Source organism: Neofelis nebulosa, chromosome 8, assembly GCF_028018385.1.
Source record: "Neofelis nebulosa isolate mNeoNeb1 chromosome 8, mNeoNeb1.pri, whole genome shotgun sequence".
NCBI classification, from domain to species: domain Eukaryota; kingdom Metazoa; phylum Chordata; class Mammalia; order Carnivora; family Felidae; genus Neofelis; species Neofelis nebulosa.
In genome coordinates, this window is record NC_080789.1 from 45261275 (window position 1) to 45282499 (window position 21225).

The 21225-nt window shown below is 38.0% G+C and overlaps 1 protein-coding gene across 1 annotated transcript in view; it reads right to left on the reverse strand.

The window, feature by feature from the left end:
- Positions 1 to 21225, reverse strand: part of TRHDE (thyrotropin releasing hormone degrading enzyme) — a 395717-nt gene that overhangs the window by 35944 nt on the left and 338548 nt on the right. The gene's annotated exons all lie outside the window — the stretch shown is intronic.

A 21225-nucleotide genomic window follows, 5' to 3' on the forward strand; every position in this document is an offset into this window, starting at 1 on the left:
TAAAAGACTCAACTCTCCCATTTACTATTTTTCCTTCAAAATATATTCTTTGTCATCTTGGGGACCCATGTCAGATTCTTCGGAGAATATGAAACTGTAGCTTTTTAAGATGATCTGAACACATGTTGCCTATATTTAAAGAGGGTATATCCAAAAAAAGGATCCCAAAAGAAGTGTATATCTCTACTCTCCAGGAGGTTGCATATAAAATCCTTGCAAATCAAAGCAATGTAAATGACAATCCACAGTACATTAAAAGATGGGCTCTCTTACCCTTGATGTCCCTGATGCATACACATAGTTGCTGGATATTTTTTTTACATTAATAATCAATTGAATGCAAGGGTGCCTGGGTAGCTCAGTCAGTTAAGCCTCTGACTTTTGATGTTGCCTCAGGTCATGATCTCACGGTTTCCTGAGTTTGAGCCCCACATCAGGCTCTGTGCTGACAATGCAGAGCCTGCTTGGGATTCTCTCTCTGGCCCTCTCTCTGTCCCTCCTCCACTTGCGCCTTCTCTGTTTCTCTCAAAATAATAAATAAACTTAAAAAAAATAATCAACTGAGTGCAGACTTTTACCACATGGACCAGGTAAATATGAAAGCAACCGAAGCCTGGTTATCTCTTTTATCTACATTTCACACCATTGTTCTTTTGTAGAATCACAAAATTAGATGGACCTCTCAAAATAAACAAACATTAAAAAAAAAAAGGTAAAAAAGAAAAACTAATTCTGAAGACCGTGCTTCAGTTTTCTTTGAATTAAAAAAAAAAAAAAGGATGTGTGTCACTCTAATGATTTGGGTTCACTCATGGTATAAGATCATCAACCACAGTTAATGTCTGATATAAACATGAATGGCGATAATAACAAATGCAACAATAACCTCAAATTTCCACATAATTTCAACATTTCCTGATGTTTGCATGATTTAGAGCACAGCTAGACTTGTGCCACTTTCTTTTACAGTTTCCATTTTACACATCCTTGAAGAAAGAGCATGAGATTAGGCTTTGGCAATGACAATTAAATAAGGAACTGTCTTTTTTGCTAGGGTGGCATCTCAATAACACCATTAAATTTTGCTTTTAAGAGTTTGTTACCCACCAAAAAGGCAGTATATTTTTTAAAAAATAATGATTTGGCTTTCCTCCTTAAAGGAAACATACCTTCCAATATTTCAGATTTTGTCATTCATTTCCCCTGAACTTTTAATTTAAATATTTATTGGCATGGCGATAATAAATTTATAATCCAAATGTCACGAATTATATAATTTTAGATTTGCAGCAGATTTATCTAGAAGCCATTATTTTTTGTTGAAGAAATAAGAAAAATAATGTAGTAATAAAAAACACCCTTTACTAAGCAGTGAACTTATTATGGATCTTCAAGTGAATTTGGAAAATCTGGAAAGGTGTTGGATTTATTTTATTGCTGATTTAAACATATTAGCCTTATGTCAGTTATAATTTATTGTGTTTTACTTCATCCCTGTAAATGGATGGACATTATTCAATGACTTATGCTTTATAGAAAATATGACTACAAAGTAAAAAGATGACAAATAATGTTATGGAAGAGATGGGTTTGAGAAAGAGCCAGGAACTGCAAATGCTTCCTGTAGAATTAGACAAACAAATTCATCTTGCCAAGTCTCATGTTCCTTACCTGTGCAATAAGGGTTGAACTAAGACATCTTTTTTATCACCCAAAGCCTTTTATCCTAACCTATTTGTCTGCAATTTAAACTGCCAAAAAAACATTATAATAATATGGTCATACCTTATTTGTTTAAAATTTTGAAAAAATACTTTGTGATTTTATATTCCCCCTTCTTCACTTGTCTAATATGTATAAGTCTAAGAGGCAGGACTTGGATCTAAGTTTTAGAATATATCTGACATAGTATAAAGGAAATTAAAGCAAAGAAAGCCTGATAGAAGTTCCGAATAATGACAAGCCAAATAAAGTATTCATTATATAGAGAAATAGAGCAAATTCTGATTTGAGTCCTTATGGCAAAAATTGCCAACTTCTCACCATGCTTTCCTTTACTTCCTAGGGTAGATTATAATCCCACTTTCTTGATAGTTAGGTATGGTCATATGGTAACTAGCCAATAGAATATGACTATTCATCACTGCCAGGGTTAGCCCATAGACATCTCCCATTAGCTCCTCAATACTCTTTTCCCCTAAACTAAATCTTTCAGGGTGACCTTGGAACTCTTTTATTGAATGCGTCAGAAACCCACCTGGGTCTCTGGATGACTGCCTGCCCCGCTACCAGTTTTCACACCAGTTCTGCTATGTAAGCAGGAAAAACACTTCTATTGTGTTTGATCCAAATACATGCTTGGGTCTATTTTTTAAAGCAGTTAACCTTCTCTAATGCAGCCCTCAAATAGAATAAGAAACAGATTACATTCAAATTGCTCTCATTTGTGTTGTTACAAACATATGTAAGTAATTACCTGCTACATAATTCAATACACTTACATTTAGCCTACTAGATCAAAATATGTAGCTACACTCAATTGGATAAGATGATCAGCTTCATTACAAAATTAAGACTTGTAAGAGATAATGTTGGTGAATAAGTTACCTAGTTTAGATACGTGTTTGTGTAATTGGCTGGTAATGATATCTGTGATTACTACTACTGATAATGCAATCAATATGGGGGAAGTGTGTGGAATCCAATGAATGGAACACTACATTAGCTCCAAGTAATCAGCCTAGTAGGGAGCACATTTAGGGTCCTCATGCTGAAATGTAGTTGCCCTAGATTTGCATCATCACAGAGAAAGGCTGTTAACAAAATAAGGGGAAAATAGCAAACCTAAAGAATATTTCATGTACAATTAATTTTGTTTTACTAATATTTCAGGAAGAGGTTGTAGATGAAATCTATCTTCTGTACTAGTGGGGTAAAGGTTGGCATAAGAAATAATTTAGAAATCAAAGAAAAGATAATGGGGAAATGAAACAAATGAGGAAAGTTAGAGAAATAGATAAAAATTGTCCATATGCGGAGTTCCGGAAGATGGCGGCGTAGGAGGACGCTGGGCACACCGCGCGTCCTGCTGATCACTTAGATTCCACCTACACCTGCCTAAAGAACCCAGAAAACCGCCAGAGGATTAGCAGAACGGAGTCTCCGGAGCCAAGCGCAGACGAGAGGCCCACGGAAGAGGGTAGGAAGGGCGGCGAGGCGGTGCGCGCTCCACGGACTGGCGGGAGGGAGCCGGGGCGGAGGGGCGGCTCGCCGGCCAAGCAGAGCCCCCGAGTCGGGCTGGCAAAAGCGGAGGGGCCGGACGGACTGTGTTCCGACAGCAAGCGCGACTTAGCGTCTGGGAGGTCATAAGTTAACAGCTCTGCTCAGAAAGCGGGAAGGCTGGAGGACAAAGGGAGGGAGAGCTGCTGAGCCCCCGGATGGCAGAGCTCAGCTTGGCGGGGAACAAAGGCGCTCGCCAGCGCCATCTCCCCCGCCCATCCCCCCGCCAAAATCCCAAAGAGAACCAGTTCCTGCCAGGGAACTTGCACGCTCCGCGCAAACACCCAACTCTGTGCTTCTGCGGAGCCAAACCTCTGGCAGTGGATCTGACTCCCTCCCACTGCCACAGGGCCCCTCCTGAAGTGGATCACCTAAGGAGAAGCGAGCTAAGCCTGCCCCTCCCACCCCCGTGCACCTTGCCTACCCACCCCAGCTAATACGCCAGCTCCCCAGCACCACAATCCTGGCAGTGTGCAAGTAGACCAGACGGGCCACACCACCCCACAGTGAATCCCGCCCCTAGGAGAGGGGAAGAGAAGGCACACACCAGTCTGACTGTGGCCCCAGCGGTGGGCTGGGGGCAGACATCAGGTCTGACTGCGGCCCTGCCCACCAACTCCAGTTATACACCACAGCACGGGGGAAGTGCCCTGCAGGTCCTCACCGCTCCAGGGACTATCCAAAATAACCAAACGGAAGAATTCCCCTCAGAAGAATCTCCAGGAAATAACAACAGCTAATGAACTGATCAAAAAGGACTTAAATAATATAACAGAAAGTGAATTTAGAATAATAGTCATAAAATTAATCGCTGGGCTTGAAAACAGTATACAGGACAGCAGAGAATCTCTTGCTACAGAGATCAAGGGACTAAGGAACAGTCACGAGGAGCTGAAAAACGCTTTAAACGAAATGCAAAACAAAATGGAAACCACGACGGCTCGGATTGAAGAGGCAGAGGAGAGAATAGGTGAACTAGAAGATAAAGTTATGGAGAAAGAGGAAGCTGAAAGAAAGAGAGATAAAAAAATCCAGGAGTATGAGGGGAAAATTAGAGAACTAAGTGATACACTAAAAAGAAATAATATACGCATAATTGGTATCCCAGAGGAGGAAGAGAGAGGGAAAGGTGCTGAAGGGGTACTTGAAGAAATTATAGCTGAGAACTTCCCTGAACTGGGGAAGGAAAAATGCATTGAAATCCAAGAGGCACAGAGAACTCCCTTCAGACGTAACTTGAATCGATCTTCTGCACGACATATCATAGTGAAACTGGCAAAATACAAGGATAAAGAGAAAATTCTGAAAGCAGCAAGGGATAAACGTGCCCTCACATATAAAGGGAGACCTATAAGACTCGTGACTGATCTCTCCTTTGAAACTTGGCAGGCCAGAAAGGCTTGGCACGAAATCTTCAGTGTGCTAAACAGAAAAAATATGCAGCCGAGAATCCTTTATCCAGCAAGTCTGTCATTTAGAATAGAAGGAGAGATAAAGGTCTTCCCAAACAAACAAAAACTGAAGGAATTTGTCACCACGAAACCAGCCCTACAAGAGATCCTAAGGGGGATCCTGTGAGACAAAGTACCAGAGACATCACTACAAGCATAAAACATACAGACATCACAATGACTCTAAACCCGTATCTTTCTATAACACTGAATGTAAATGGATTAAATGCGCCAACCAAAAGACATAGGGTATCAGAATGGATAAAAAAACAAGACCCATCTATTTGCTGTCTACAAGAGACTCATTTGAGATCTGAGGACACCTTTAGATTGAGAGTGAGGGGATGGAGAACTATTTATCATGCTACTGGAAGCCAAAAGAAAGCTGGAGTAGCCATAGTTATATCAGACAAACTAGACTTTAAATTAAAGGCTGTAACAAGAGATGAAGAAGGGCATTATATAATAATTACAGGGTCTATCCATCAGGAAGAGCTAACAATTATAAATGTCTATGCGCCAAATACCGGAGCCCCCAGATATATAAAACAGTTACTCATAAACATAAGCAACCTTATTGATAAGAATGTGGTCATTGCAGGGGACTTTAACACCCCACTTACAGAAATGGATAGATCATCTAGACACACAGTCAATAAAGAAACAAGGGCCCTGAATGATACATTGGATCAGATGGACTTGACAGATATATTTAGAACTCTGCATCCCAAAGCAACAGAATATACTTTCTTCTCGAGTGCACATGGAACATTCTCCAAGATAGATCATATACTGGGTCACAAAACAGCCCTTCATAAGTTTACAAGAATTGAAATTATACCATGCATACTTTCAGACCACAATGCTATGAAGGTTGAAATCAACCACAGGAAAAAGTCTGGAAAACCTCCAAAAGCATGGAAGTTAAAGAACACCCTACTAACGAATGAGTGGGTCAACCAGGCAATTAGAGAAGAAATTAAAAAATATATGGAAACAAACGAAAATGAAAATACAACAATCCAAACGCTTTGGGATGCAGCGAAGGCAGTCCTGAGAGGAAAATACATTGCAATCCAGGCCTATCTCAAGAAACAAGAAAAATCCCAAATACAAAATCTAACAGCACACCTAAAGGAAATAGAAGCAGAACAGCAAAGGCAGCCTAAACCCAGCAGAAGAAGAGAAATCATAAAGATCAGAGCAGAAATAAACAATATAGAATCTAAAAAAACTGTAGAGCAGATCAATGAAACCAAGAGTTGGTTTTTTGAAAAAATAAACAAAATTGACAAACCTCTAGCAAGGCTTCTCAAAAAGAAAAGGGAGATGACCCAAATAGATAAAATCATGAATGAAAATGGAATTATTACAACCAATCCCTCAGAGATACAAACAATTATCAGGGAATACTATGAAAAATTATATGCCAACAAATTGGACAACCTGGAAGAAATGGACAAATTCCTAAACACCCACACTCTTCCAAAACTCAATCAGGAGGAAATAGAAAGCTTGAACAGACCCATAACCAGCGAAGAAATTGAATCGGTTATCAAAAATCTCCCAACAAATAAGAGTCCAGGACCAGATGGCTTCCCAGGGGAGTTCTACCAGACGTTTAAAGCAGAGATAATACCTATCCTTCTCAAGCTATTCCAAGAAATAGAAAGGGAAGGAAAACTTCCAGACTCATTCTATGAAGCCAGTATTACTTTGATTCCTAAACCAGACAGAGACCCAGTAAAAAAAGAGAACTACAGGCCAATATCCCTGATGAATATGGATGCAAAAATTCTCAATAAGATACTAGCAAATCGAATTCAACAGCATATCAAAAGAATTATTCACCATGATCAAGTGGGATTCATTCCTGGGATGCAGGGCTGGTTCAACATTCGCAAATCGATCAACGTGATACATCACATTAACAAAAAAAAAGAGAAGAACCATATGATCCTGTCAATCGATGCAGAAAAGGCCTTTGACAAAATCCAGCACCCTTTCTTAATAAAAACCCTTGAGAAAGTCGGGATAGAAGGAACATACTTAAAGATCATAAAAGCCATTTATGAAAAGCCCACAGCTAACATCATCCTCAATGGGGAAAAACTGAGAGCTTTTTCCCTGAGATCAGGAACACGACAGGGATGCCCACTCTCACCGCTGTTGTTTAATATAGTGCTGGAAGTTCTAGCATCAGCAATCAGACAACAAAAGGAAATCAAAGGCATCCAAATTGGCAAAGATGAAGTCAAGCTTTCGCTTTTTGCAGATGACATGATATTATACATGGAAAATCCGATAGACTCCACCAAAAGTCTGCTAGAACTGATACATGAATTCAGCAAAGTTGCAGGATACAAAATCAATGTACAGAAATCAGTTGCATTCTTATACACTAACAATGAAGCCACAGAAAGACAAATAAAGAAACTGATCCCATTCACAATTGCACCAAGAAGCATAAAATACCTAGGAATAAATCTAACCAAAGATGTAAAAGATCTGTATGCTGAAAACTATAGAAAGCTTATGCAGGTAATTGAAGAAGATATAAAGAAATGGAAAGACATTCCCTGCTCATGGATTGGAAGAATAAATATTGTCAAAATGTCAATACTACCCAAAGCTATCTACACATTCAATGCAATCCCAATCAAAATTGCACCAGCATTCTTCTTGAAACTAGAACAAGCAATCCTAAAATTCATATGGAACCACAAAAGGCCCCGAATAGCCAAAGTAATTTTGAAGAAGAAGACCAAAGCAGGAGGCATCACAATCCCAGACTTTAGCCTCTACTACAAAGCTGTCATCATCAAGACAGCATGGTATTGGCATAAAAACAGACACATAGACCAATGGAATCGAATAGAAACCCCAGAACTAGACCCACAAACGTATGGCCAACTCATTTTTGACAAAGCAGGAAAGAACATCCAATGGAAAAAAGACAGTCTCTTTAACAAATGGTGCTGGGAGAACTGGACAGCGACATGCAGAAGGTTGAAACTAGACCACTTTCTCACACCATTCACAAAAATAAACTCAAAATGGATAAAGGACCTGAATGTGAGACAGGAAACCATCAAAACCTTAGAGGAGAAAGCAGGAAAAGACCTCTCTGACCTCAGCCGTAGCAATCTCTTACTCGGCACATCCCCAAAGGCAAGGGAATTAAAAGCAAAAGTGAATTACTGGGACCTTATGAAGATAAAAAGCTTCTGCACAGCAAAGGAAACAACCAACAAAACTAAAAGGCAACCAACGGAATGGGAAAAGATATTTGCAAATGTCACATCGGACAAAGGGCTAGTATCCAAAATCTATAAAGAGCTCATCAAACTCCACACCCGAAAAACAAATAACCCAGTGAAGAAATGGGCAGAAAACATGAATAGACACTTCTCTAAAGAAGACATCCGGATGGCCAACAGGCACATGAAAAGATGTTCAACGTCGCTCCTCATCAGGGAAATACAAATCAAAACCACACTCAGATACCACCTCACGCCAGTCAGAGTGGCCAAAATGAAGAAATCAGGAGACTATAGATGCTGGAGAGGATGTGGAGAGACGGGAACCCTCTTGCACTGTTGGTGGGAATGCAAATTGGTGCAGCCGCTCTGGAAAGCAGTGTGGAGGTTCCTCAGAAAATTAAAAATAGACCTACCCTATGACCCAGCAATAGCACTGCTAGGAATTTATCCAAGGGATACAGGAGTACTGATGCATAGGGGCACTTGTACCCCAATGTTTATAGCAGCACTCTCAACAATAGCCAAATTATGGAAAGAGCCTAAATGTCCATCAACTGATGAATGGATAAAGAAATTGTGGTTTATATACACAATGGAATACTACGTGGCAATGAGAAAAAATGAAATATGGCCTTTTGTAGCAACGTGGATGGAACTGGAGAGTGTGATGCTAAGTGAAATAAGCCATACAGAGAAAGACAGATACCATATGGTTTCACTCTTATGTGGATCCTGAGAAACGTAACAGAAACCCATGGGGGAGGGGAAGGGAAAAAAAAAAAAAAAGAGGTTAGAGTGGGAGAGAGCCAAAGCATAAGAGACTGTTAAAAACTGAGAACAAACTGAGGGTTGATGGGGGGTGGGAGGGAGGGCAGGGTGGGTGATGGGTATTGAGGAGGGCACCTTTTGGGATGAGCACTGGGTGTTGTATGGAAACCAATTTGACAGTAAATTTCATATATTAAAAAATAAAAAATAAAAAATAAAAAAAATTGTCCATATGCACCTATATAGTTCCTCCACCCTTTCCCCCTCCCTAAACACACACATACCCTCTTCTTCACTTTACTGGAGCTTATAATGAAATATATCTTCAGGCATATAATAGAATACTTTTTATAAGAAGAAGATTAAAACCAGACTATATTACTAGATGTTGAAATGCACTGATCTTAGCTGGCTTTGTTTTCACCTAAGATCCAAAGCTACTTTTTTTTTTTTAATATTTTTTTAATGTTTATTTATTTTTGAGAGAAAGACAGGGCACAAGCAGGGGAGGGCAAGTGAGGGGGAGACACAGAATCTGAGGCAAGCTCCACACTCTGGCTGTCAGCACAGAGCCCAATTCAGGGCTTGAACCCACAAACCACGAGATCATGACCTGAGGCAAAGTCAGATGTCCAACCAAGTGAGCCACCCAGGTGCCCTCCAAAACTACTTTTTAAAAACAGCTCTGAATTCTGTGAATGCTAACTCTTAAACCTACTGAGATGGGTGGCCTGTACACAAATAACCTATTTTGTGAGTTTTCTTGAATAGCACTTGGCTTCTGGGTGCTTGAAACTTGGGAAAAAATTAAAAGTACAAGCAGACTCTAGAGCATCATAGTCCAGATTTCACTAATTGAATACTCTTTTAAAACCAATTAATTGCCTACTCTATATTTCACATTTTGTACAGAAGACACTCTATCTCGCTTTTAGGGCACAGATTTTTTTTTTAAGAGAGAGAGAGAGAACATGGGGTGGTGGGGGCAGGGAGGGGCAGAGGGAGAGACAGAATCCCAAGCAGGCTCCATGCTGACAGCATAGAGATCATGGGATCTTGGGACCCTGGGATCCCAGGACCCTGGGATTATGACCCATGCTGAAATCAAGAGCCTGATGCCTAACAGACTGAGCCATCCATGCATCCCTAGGGCATAGATTTTTAAAGCAGTTGCTAAAATGCTTAATTAAAACATTTACCATTGTATCTATTATTTTTCATTATTCATTATTAAAGACTTTAATGTGTTCTTTGTGGGAAGATTCCATGATGGAGACTGGAAACTCCAGCAGTTCTCAGAGTACCATAGAATGAAAAGAGAAATACACAGGGGAGGTATCTCCGTCAACCAACAGTCTATTTGGTCAGTTCACAGAGAAAATAAAGATATGATTCAGATACTGGTGAAATGTTATATGCAGAGATGGAAAGGAAGTTACCTTACGCAGCCCCATAAAATTAGAGCCTCAAAAAGTTGCACAATAGAGTTCTCTTAGCCCCTCCTCCTGTTTCTTCTCTTCCATGAAGCCTTCTTCCACAACTGACTTAGGCACTTATTTCCTGGGTTCACATAACATCTCAGTAACACCTCTATTCATAATAATTATCATGATATTAATCATAATTTTATCATAATACTATCTTTCTCACTCACTGGACTTAGCTCTTTAAGGAAATGAAGCATGCTTTGCCTATCTTTGCATCACCAAAGATAGCCTAATGCAGAATTTAGTACAAAATAACTACTCAATAAATGTTTTTATACTAAATTAAGTTATGGCAATAATGTCATTGTTCTTAAAAATAGGATTATTTTACAAGTATATTAAAACTTAAACATGACCATAGATATTTATTAAATTAAGCATTTTCTAAAGTTAAAAGATACCAACATCATGGGAAAATTCTATTGGAGTGAAATTTATAGTATTTTTTGGTCATCTTGTTTATTAATGGTACATATGATAGAAGATAAGAAAGCCAATGCTATCTAGCTAAGTAGCTTTGAATAAGCTAGTCTATATCCAAGTAAAATAGCTTTTAGCCAGAGAGAAAGTGGAAGCATTATATAAACATCTCTGTCCTTTTTTTTTTTCTGATTAGCAAATTATTTTCCTACTCTCCTAGAAGCAACAGTATTATTTTATACTATGTTTTCAAATAAATTGATGGTGGGAGCTTGGGTTACTCAGTCGGTTAAGCATCCAACTCAATTTTTGCTCAGGTTATGATCTCACGGTTTCTGAGTTCGAGCTCTACATTGGGTTTTGCACTGATAGCATGGAGTCTGCTTAGGACTCTCTCTCTCCCTCTCTCTCTCTGCCCCTCCCCCACTCATGCTCGTTCACTCTCTCTCAAAATAAATAAATAAGCTTTAAAAAGAACTAAAATAAAAGTAAATTGCTGGTGGGTTTGAAAATCTCTTTCTCCTAGGTAGTAATTTGACAAGGATGAACTACGTGATCTCTAGGGTTCCTTCTTCAGTAAAGATATAATGATTAAATCCAGAAATAATTTTTTGCCACCTGCATAGTCCCACTACCACCACCAAACCAAGCTTTCCTATCTACACACACTTGTTTCTTTACTTCCAAGTATAATTTCTCAAGAAACGAGCCATCATCTAAATACAGGAATCCTCTGGACACTTAATAATGTTAGAAAGCAGAGCCAATGTTTAGTTATTAAATGGAAGGTAATGATGTTAGCTATTCACCTGAAAAGAAAAAAAAACCCTAGGTTTATGGCTACAGTTAACTATTTTTTTTTAAAGGAAACTATCAACTTATTTTAAGTCATTGTATATTGAGGATTTACTCTATGGGATGGTATTATGGAAAGATGGTCTAGGAATGTTCATTTCTTCAGATTGCCCAGTTTGTTGGCATGTAATTTTTCATAGTATTTGCTTATAATTGTTTGAATTTCTGTGGTGTTGGTTATGATCTCTCCTCTTTCATTCATGATTGTATCTCTTTGGATCCTTTCTCTTTCCTTTTGGTAAGTCTGGCTAGGGGTTTACCAATTTTGTTTATTCTTTCAAAGAAACAGCATTTAGTTTCATTGATTTGTTCTACTGTTTTTGTTTGTTTCTATGTCATTTGTTTCTGGTCTAATCTTTATTATTTGCCTTTTTCTGCTGGCTGTAGACTTTATATGCTGCTTCTTTTCTAGCCCCTTTATATGTAAGGTTAGGTAGTGTATTTTGGGACCTTTGTTTCCTGAGATAGGCCTGAATCGCAATGTACTCTACTCTTATGTCTGCCGTTGCTGCATTCCAAAGGGTTTGAACTGTCGTGTTTTCACTTTCATTTGCTTCCATGTATTTTTTTTATTTCTTCTTTAATTTCCTGGTTAACCCATTTAGTCTTCAGTAAGATGTTCCTTAACCTCCTTGTGTTTGAGGCCTTACCAAATTTTTTCTTGTGGTTGATTTCAAGTTTCATAGAGTTGTGATCTGAAAATATGCATGGTATGATCTCAATCTTTTTGTACCTTTTGAGAGCTGATTTGTGACCCAGTATGTGAGCTATTCTGAAAAATGTTCCATGTTCATGTGAAAAGAACATATATTCTGCTGCTTTAAGATGAAATGTTCTGAATATATCTGTTAAGTCCATTTGGTCCACTGTGTCATTCAAAGCCAAATTCCTAGAAACTCACAAACTACCCAAACTGAAACAGGAAGAAATAGAAAATTTGAACAGTCCCTTAAACAGCACAGAAATTGAATTAGTTATCAAAAATCTCCCAACAAACAAGAGTCCTGGGCCAGATGGTTTCCCAAGGGAATTCTAACAGATGTTTAAAGAAGAGTTAGTGTCTATTCTTCTCAAACTGTTCCAAAAAATGGAAATGGAAGGAAAACTTCCAGACTCATTTTATAAAGCCAGGATTACCTTGATTCCAAAAACCAGACAAAGACCCCACTAACAAGGAGAATTATAGGCCAATATTCCTGATGAACTTGGATGCAAAAATTCTCAACAAGATACTAGCAAATCAAATTCAACAGTACATTAAAAGAATTATTCACCGTGATCAAGTAGGATTCATTCCTGGGCTTCAGGGCTGGCTCAAAATTTGCAAGTCAATCAACGTGATACATCACATTAATAGAAGAAAGGATAAGAACCTGTCAATAGATGGAGAAAAAGCATATGACAAAATACAGCATCCTTTCTTAATAACAACCCTCAAGAAAGTTGGGATAGAAGGAACATACTTTCACATCATAAAAGCCATATATGAAATGCCTACACCTAATATCATCCTCAATGGGGAAAAATTGAGAGCTTTACCCCTGAGAACAGGAACATGACAGGGATGTCCACTTTCACCACTGTTATTCAACATAGTGTTGGAAGTCCTAGTCTCAGCAATCAGACAACACAAAGAAATAAAAGGCATGAAAATTGGCAAAGAAGTCAAACTCTCACTCTTCACCAATGACATGATACTCTACATGGAAAACCTGACAGACTCCACCAAAAATTGCTAGAGCTGATACAGGAATTCAGCAAAGTCACAGGATATAAAATCAATGTACAGAAATCAGTTACATTTCTATACACCAATAATGAAGCAGCAGAAAGAGAAATAAAGGAATCAATCCCACTTACAATTACACCAAAAACCATAAGATAAATAAGCCTAACCAAAGAGGTAAAAGATCTGTTACCTGAAAAGTATAGAAACCTTATGAAAGAAACTGGAAAAGACACAAAGAAGTGGGAAATCATTCCATGCTCATGGAATGGAAGAACAATATTGTTAAAATGTCAATACTACCCAATGCAATCTACACATTCAATTCAATCCCTTCCAAAACAACACCAGCATTCTTCACAGAGCTAGAACAAACAATCCTAAAATTTGCATGGAACCAGAAAAGACCCTGAATAGCCAAAGTAATGTTGATAAAGAAAACCAAAGCTGGAGGCATCACAGTTTCAGTCTTCAAGCTATATTACAAAGCTGCAATCGTCAAACCAGTATGGTACTGGCAGAAAACAGACACATAGATCAATGGAACAGAATAGAGAACTCAGAAATGGACCCACAAACATATGGCCAACTAAATTTCGGCAAAGCAGGAAAGAGAATCCAATGGAAAAAAGACAGTCTCTTCACCAAATGGTGCTGGTAAAACTGGACAGTGATGTGCAAAAGAATGAAACTGGACCACTTCATTACACCATACACAAAAATAAATTCAAAATGGTTGAAAGACCTAAATGTGAGAAAACAAGAGAATCCTACAAGATTCAAAATCCTACAGGAGAAAACAGGCATCAACTTCTTTGACCTCAGCCACAGCAACTTCTCACTAGACCTGTCTCTGGAGGCAAGGGAAACAAAAGCAAAAATGAACTATTGAGACCTCATCACAATAAAAAGCTTCTGCACAGTGAAGTAAAAAAATTAATAAAACTAAAAGCAACTGGGGCACCTCGTGGCTCAGTTGGTTGAGTGTCTGACTTTGGCTCAGGTCATGATCTCACAGCTCTGAGTTCAAGCCCCACGTCGGACACTGTGCTTACAGCTCAGAGTCTGGATCCTGCTTCAGATTCTGTGTCTCCCTCTCTCTCTGCCTGTCCCCTTAAATAAACTTAAAAAAAAAAAAAACTAAAACCAGTTGATGGAATGGGAGAAGATATTTGCAAAAGACATATCAGATAATGGATTAGTATCTAAAATCTAAAAAGAACTTATCAAACTCATCACGCCAAAAACAAGTAATCCAGTGAAGAAATGGGCAGAAGACAGAAATAGATACTTTTCCAAAGAAGACATCCAAACGGGTAACAGACACATGAATAGATAGATGTTCAACATGATTCATCATCAGGGAAATGCAAATCAAAACCACATCAAGATACTACCTCACACCTGTCAGAATGGCTAAAATTAACAACTCAGGAAACAACAGATATTGGTGAAGATGCAGAGAAAGGGGAACCCTCTTGCAATGTTGGTGGGAATGCAAACTAACGCAGCCACTCTGGAAAACAGTATGGAGGTGCCTCAAAAAATTAATACCAGCAATTACACTGTGAGGTATTTATCCAAAGGATACAAAAATGCTGATTTGAAGGGGCGTATACACCCAATGTTTAGAGCAGTGCTATCAATAATAGCCAAATTATGGAAAGAGCCAAAATGTCCACTGACTGATGAATGGGTAAAGAAGATGTATTTATATACAATGGAATATTACTTGGTGATCAAAAATAATGAAATCTTGCCATTTGCAACAACATGGTTGGAACTAGAATGTATTGTCTTAAGCAAAACAAGTCAGTCAGAGAAAGACTTCCAATCCTGAAATCGTATGATTTCACTCATCTGTGGAATTTATGAAACAAAATACATGCACATAGAAAGAGGGAAGGAAAAATAAGATAAAAACAGAGAGGGAGGCAAACCATAAGAGACTGTTAAATACAGAGAACAGACTGAGAGTTGTTGGAGGTGAGGTGGGTTAAATGGGTGATTGGCATTAAGGGGGGCTCATTGTGATGAGCTCTGGGTATTATATGCAAGTGATGAGTCACTAAATTCTAATCCTGAAACCAATACCACACCATTTGTTAGCTAACTTGACTTTAAATAAATAAATTAAAAAAAATTTTTTAAAGAAAGATGGTCTAAGTTTATTTTAGTTTACTATCCTTAAAAGCTTCAGGATCAGTACTACTATGAACACCCCTGCCTTTTTTTTATATGAAGAAGCTACAGCTTACAGAAGATAAGCAATTTGCCAAGCTTATTTGGCAAATAAGTGACAGAGCTGGAACTGAAAACCAGCACTGACAAGAAAGCTCTCACTGATTCTACCACATGAGACCGTCCCCCCAAATGCCACTCTGAACTATAGTTAAATGCTGTCTTTCTCCCTTCCTTTAACACCTGTTTACACATCACTATCATAGCACTCACCATTTTAAGTCTTGTACAAAAGTAAATAGATAACCCTAGCCCAGGTGCTCAGAAGGTGAAGTAAGTGATATTAGGAACAGGAGGATTATGGGGGAATGACTTTAAGGCATCAGTGAGGACACCTGCCTGTGTAACTGCAGAGAACACACTGAGCAAATCTGGCGGGAGAGGAATTTTGGCCTCCTGGGAAACAGCGAGGCCAAGAGTCTTAAAACAGGGACAAATTCAGGATGTTGGAAGAATAACAAGGAGGCTTTCGAGGCTGGAGTGGAGTGAGCTGGGGAAGAGCAGGCTATGACGAGGTTGCAGAGGCTGGTATGCTAGATCATGAAGGCTCTTAAATAAGAAGGGCTTCAGACTGTTTTTCTATGGGTGATGGAAAGCCACTGCAAGTTTTTGACCTGGGAAATGACATGATCTGAATTTATGCTGTAAAAGGGTGACTGGCTGCTGTAGAGAGGAAACTCGAATATGTCATGTGGTCCTCCAAGATGAGAACAGAGTGAAATATGATTTCCTAGTTGACCCTCTCCCTCTCTCACTATACAGACTAATCTTATGAGAAAAACATATACCTAGTGAGAGAAGTCAATGACATGAGAACAGACATAATGATTTTTTTTAAGATAGACTACGCATGAGATTTGTTTTAGAAAGAGTTTGTTATGCAGGTATCAGGTAAAAAAAATATTCCAAAGGCTGGCTTATCCAGGCATTTTTTACTGCTAATTGCTAACACACACACACACACACACACACACACACACACACACACCAAAAACAAAAAACAAAAAACAAAAACAAAAAAAAAAACAACAAAAATCAGATGATATGGGAAAGGTCACTGAGAAATCATTTAGGCAATGAACACATGTTAAAAGAATATATAGCTATATATATGAAGCTGCACATTCCACTTTGGGTTAATTAGCAGAATTATTCCAGAATTTAAATTCAGAAAAATAGCATGAAAGACCACCAAGAAAATAATCCACATAGCTTATGATTTCCATGGAAAATACAATGCTTAAATTTGATACGGAATTCTGCTTTACTGGGCAGTGAAATTGTCCAATGTTCTACACAGCCACTTGGGAGCAAAAAGAATTTAAAAAATCCAGCAGGATTTTGCAGAGTTTGAATTTACTGACATCAAGATATCAAATCATTAACCTAAAGTCCATAAATCAATGGAGCTTCTAACTTCCTATTTGGCTGCTTTTTAGCGAAATGTATGTGAATTATAGGAAAGAAGAAAAAAGAAAAACATGATTGAAACCAAACCAGTTAAAAATAACTGGGGGACGCCTGGCCGGCTCTGTTGGAAGAGCATATGACTCTTGATCTCAGGGTAATGAGTTCAAGTCCCATGCTGGGTATAGAGATTACTTAAATAAATAAAAAAATAAAAGCTTTAAAAAAAAATCTTTAAAAAATAACCAGGTATATTTCCTCTTGTCTAATATTGTCAAAAGTTTCGCTTTTTGTATAGATTTTATTATACTGTGCACAAAAGTTTACTCGTAATTTTACTTGTAATAATTTTCTTGTAATTTTCTTGTAATTGTAAAATTACTTGTAATTTTACTTGTAATAATTTTCCATACTATTAGGAATTCTTCATAATTACTTTTGGATTAGTTCTAGCAACACTCCATTGGAAAGATAAATGTAGTTCACTACTGTTGAGCATTTGGGGCATACATAAGTAACAGAGCTATGAACATCTTTGTGCACAATGCTTTTATATGTTCTGGATAATTTTCTTTGGATGGAACAGCCAAATTGGAATTATCATGCTAAAGTTATGAAATATTGTGGATCTTGGCAAATCTAAGTTCACATTTTCAGGCTTCACCAATCAGCAACTGGTGTATGAAAAAGGGAAAGAGGTAGACAGTCGCTGTAGTGACCAGCACTGATTTAGCACTCCCTGGTGTGTCAGTTCCTGTGCCAAGTGCTACATGTGTATTATGTTATGAAATCCTCATGTCAATCTTCCGAGCTCAGCAATATCACTATCCCCACTTTACAGATCAAAATTGAGGCTCAAAGTGTTACCTAACCTCTCCAGGATCATATTGCAAATTTGAACCTAGTTCTATTGCTGTTTGAACCTAGTCTTCCAGCACCAGTGTTCTTATCACCATTCCAAAAAGTCCTGGAAAGTAATTTTGTATTCCCTCTCCCATCTTCTAGTAAAAGGAAAGAGTGAGAAGAGGAATATAGGGGGCGTCTAGTGGGAGTAATCCTTGGAGGCCTTGTGAAGGAAACATAATATAATAGAACATATGGGGAAGGAGAGAGTAGTTTGGTCTATGGCTGTGACTTTGAAATGGGGGGTTTAGTGGGTTTATTGTTGATATAAGATTTTAGACTTTGGTCATTTGGGACCACTTCCACCAAAACCACTTTTTCACCACTGACCCCAATTCCCTGGGATCCTTCAGGACCTTGTCTAATCTCGGTTAAACAAGGAACACCCTCAGACTGGACTCTGGCCTGGAAAGACTGACTCAGCATCAATATATCTACCATAAAGAGTATGCATTGCAACAACATTTTCCTTTCAGAAATTTGGTGATGCAGGCAAAACTAATAGAGTGCTAGGATGTGGTCTACAAAAGAAAGGAGGGTAATCATATAAAATTATGATCTTTAATTCAAATAAGAGGAAATATTTCAAACTACAGAAGATTTTCCATCTGCAAGTCTTATAGAAAAGGAATAATTATGGCTATGGGAAGTGTGTGGGTCCTAGACAGACTGAGAACGAAAGAATGACGACTTGAATAATGGCATATGGAGCATGGGGGAAAATGCTCTCTGGACATAACTGTAGGGCAGACTCCTGGAGCCTAGATGGTGTGCCTCAATTAAAAACCTCAACAAGAACTCTAAAAACCAAGTCAACCCCTCTCCCAATTTTTTCATAGAGGTATGGTTACATAGATGCGGCCATTATAATTCTGTACATAATTTTCTAAACATACAGCTAAGGTCTGAATTTTAGATTGACACCAAGGTGAATAATTAAGCAGGAAGATTCAGTCCAAAATGGATGCATTAAAACAAAAACAAAAACAAAAACAAAACACTTTAGAGAGTGTAATCTAGCCATGAAGAAGAGAGAAATGACTCAGGTGCAAAGGGTTTAGAAGAGCCACCAAAAGTTATAAAAGGAACCTAACAAGTGCAAAGTGACAGAAACTCATTAAGTCTGGGCTCCCCAGCCAACTTGAAGAAGCTCCTGGCCAGAGTTAGAACATTTTGAGTATCAGTAAGAATAAAAACTGCAATGGAATTAAATATATCAAATATACTTAAATCCATAGGACAGAATGGTTCTTAACTAAAAACAAAACAAAATAATTGGTCACTATGGAGCATGCTAGAGAACTGGCTCATTATTTTTGAAACTGAAAAATACAGGGAAACATCAAGTATTTATCCTGCCTTTCCTTAAAAACAGTATCACTGGGTCACCAAGTAGTAAATGAGAACAAGTTTCCCTTGAGAGAACTATTTTGTTTATGAATGAAAAAAGAATAAATGAATCCCCATTTTGCAACCTCGAGTAAATCAATAGACTTTGGTATTGAACAGTAAGGTCTGCAAATGTCATAAAAAGACAACTATTTCTTTTATGTGTTCATAAAGAGTCAATTGTGAAGTAAACTGATAAAATGTAAAATTGATAAAAATGTGAACCTGTAATGGATCAAGGCCCTGGATTTGATTACCAATTTATAGGCAATAGAGAGGACAGAAGAACACATAAAGGTACACAGTGGGGATGCAGTCACTGACATGTAGACAAAATCTACACAGTGGGAATCGTGTAGGACAAACAAGCTCATTCCTCCCCAAATAACTTGGAAAGATTTTCACTTTTAAAGGTCAAGGGGAAAATCAATTATTTAAAAGAGATTGAAAAGATACATCAACCGATCATAGAGCAGTAATATCATTTGGCTTCTAATTCAAACAAACTGTAAATATATATACCTATGGCACTTATGAAACAATTGACCATTTAAATAATTAAATGGATTTTGATATTGTTGAGGAAATGTTAACTTTAGGTCACCATGTTTAATAATGTCATTTTTTAAGAGATACATAGTAAAAATTATTTTTATGAAATGATATAATGTCTGGAAGTCATTTCAAAATGGTATGAAAAGTTGGATGGAGATGTGGCTGAAATAAGACTGACCGTGAATAATTGCTGATGCAGAGCAATGGATACACTCTTCTACTGGTTTTTGTATATGTGTGAAATTATTCATAATAAATAGTTAAGAAAAAAACAGATGAGGGACTAAGTCTTCTTTTTCTGTGTGCAGTGTGCATCATAAACCCATCACATTGTCTATGTTTAAAAATATTTGCCGAAGGGGTGTCTGGTTGGTTCAGTTGGTAGAGCATGCAACTGTCAATCTCATGGTTTTGAGTTCAAGTACCACATTGGGTATGAAGCCTACTTAAAAAAAATAAATAAATATTTGCCAAATAACAAACTCAAGGACGGCAACATTTCTAGTCTTGCTTTTCTCCCTTACAAAATGAGAGAAATGATATTTACCTCCCAGACTCACTATGAAAGCTAAAAGACAAGAAATCAAAGAGTATTTTATAAACTGTAAAGTGCCACAGAAACGTGGAGAGCCTTCAGGCTGAAGAACCAGAATGAGAATTCAGCAACCACGTATTCTGCATTTGTATTCTGACCTTGATTTGTTCCTCACACAGAGCTACTAAACTCATGGATAGATCCCAGCGCATTCATTTTCCCCTTAGGGACAAAGTACCAAATGGTAGTGTAATTGCCAAGGGAAAATTATTACTCTGTTCTGAATTATTTCCATCATAAATCCAAAACCAGTCAAACAGGCTCTGTCACAAAAACGACAGGGTTGCTGTACAGTGATGAGAATCCCACATACAAGTGCCCCATAAATCCGTGAGTATCACAACCCTCCAAAGTCATTCTGACTCATGTGTTTAAATCAGAAGTGAGAAGCCAGGCTGGCAGCACGTTGGTCAACACCGGGGAAACAATGAAAATGAGGTGATTTACTCAGCCATCAGTTAGAGAAATATCCCATCATCTGTCTTATGTAGATTGTACAAAATGTGACAAGCATTTTTGTTTGTTTTTCTTTCCACATTTTCTACTCAACCAAAGAAGAAAAAAGTCTTTTTCATTTAGTAATGATAACAATCATCCACATTTCCCTAAATTCAATCACAACTGCTCTTAGCATGTCAAAGAAATGAGTTCCAGCAACAGTAGTGCATGATAGAAAGGGAGAGAAAAGGACACAACTTCTCTGTGTGCCAGACATTGTCCCCTTCTCTCCTCTTAGTAAAATAGTCATCTTTACTTATGCTGAAATGAAATATCTAATCTAATTCTTTATGATTTAAAGTGATATTTTCCTGCCTCTCAGAATATTATACTACATTCCAAATTAGAGTTAAAAGCCACTCAGTGGCATTGTAGATGAAATGTGGAA